This window comes from Gossypium hirsutum, chromosome D08, assembly GCF_007990345.1.
Source record: "Gossypium hirsutum isolate 1008001.06 chromosome D08, Gossypium_hirsutum_v2.1, whole genome shotgun sequence".
NCBI lineage: Eukaryota > Viridiplantae > Streptophyta > Magnoliopsida > Malvales > Malvaceae > Gossypium > Gossypium hirsutum.
In genome coordinates this window covers 60,904,677-60,906,224 of record NC_053444.1, presented here as the reverse complement: position 1 = coordinate 60,906,224, position 1,548 = coordinate 60,904,677, and the positions used below count along the sequence as shown (strand labels likewise).

Below are 1,548 nucleotides of genomic sequence, written 5' to 3'. Positions count from 1 at the left end.
TTGTGACAGCTTCAAATTAGAACAAGTGTCAAGCATTATTTGAAAATTAAGAAATATAATATATATAAATGACAAAGCTCAAAATTATATATGAACTTTGTCGCAATGTGTAATTTGATACATGAATTTTAATTTGGTGCAATTATACACAGGACACTTTGATAGGTTTAAATGTACACATGAAACTTTAATTTTAATTTAATCATGCACATTTGAAGAAATAAATACATCAACTTATCTTTATATTGGATAAATATAATTATGTGTATGCAATATATAAACATAACATGATGTTATATAATAACTGTATTAATAATTTGTGAGAATTAGATCAAATCAAAATTTTATGTATAAAATTACATATTAAACTAAAATTCATATATAATTTTAAAATTTATCCCATAAATTATCAAAAATAACTATGTAACTATACAAATTCAAGTGGAATTTTCTATGACATGCGAAGGGTTTGAGGTAGTGTGACCTCTGTCACCTTTTTTTGTTTCTTTTCTCATGCAGGGTCTCTCAGCTTTGCTTGCTAGGGCACAAGTGGAGGGAGAGATCAAAGGTTAGAGTGAGCCAAAACGGTTGGAAGGTGAACCATGCATCTCTTCTTTGCGGACGATAGCTTGCTATTTATCCACAATAAAAATGGGAGGCCAAAACCGTTAAGTGCATTTTGGAGACTTTTGAAAAGAGCTTTAGACAAAAGATTAACATGGTTAAATCTGCAGTTTATTTTAGCCCTAACACTAGGGTGAAGTCTTGAGCTTTAGTGTAAGGGTGAGCAATCGATCGTCGACTAAACCGATTTTCCCTTTTATGAAACCAAAATTGAACCGACCTTAGGCCAAAATTGAGTTAATGACAGTCGGTTCGACCGACTGACTGAAAAAATCGAAATTAATTTATTGTAATCATCCCACCATTATAAGCACAAAGGGAAGGCTCCAAATAATAACCATTCAACAATATATGCTAAAATGAACAGTATGCTTTCAGCAAAACTATTACCCATGAGTCCAAATTTATAGTTACAAAAGCAATCCTCATAGAAAACAACTAATACTTTCCAAGGGAAAAAAAAATCCTTCCAGTACTATTCCCTTTTAGAAAACAATGAAGATACTGACAAAGTATGATGTGCAAAGATTTCTAGATTCGGAACTCTAGAAATAAATTACCTTAGAACAAAGATTTGAAAGACGGATAGAGGGGATAGTTAATTGGTCAGCAGTCGACAACCGACGACCATTAACTGAGAGAGGTAGACCGTCGACCTAAAGTGATGACGCGGAGTGGAGAGGCCAACGGAGTGAGTGGAGGGAACGATCGACGGGCGACGGGTTAACAAGTCGACTACAGCAGCTAGCGTGTCAAAAAAATTTTCCCTCCCGCCTCCCTGTATACCAGGTGGCAATGGCCCACTGCAATATTTTATTTTTCAAAATCAACGTTGCAAGTTGACTCAAGCCTTGCGTATAATGGCAATATGATGGTGTTTGGACTTTGGAGCAGTCATACGTGGCTGTGATGAGGAGTTAATGG

General features: G+C 35.1%; 1 long non-coding RNA gene across 1 annotated transcript; it reads right to left on the bottom strand.

Moving 5' to 3' along the window:
- Positions 1-374: 374 nt before the first annotated feature.
- LOC121219901 (uncharacterized) lies at positions 375-1,313 on the bottom strand. Its single transcript, XR_005916959.1, has 2 exons — positions 1,185-1,313; positions 375-632 (listed from the first exon to the last, which is right to left on the bottom strand). It is a non-coding gene; the product is annotated as an uncharacterized lncRNA (long non-coding RNA).
- Positions 1,314-1,548: the final 235 nt, after the last annotated feature.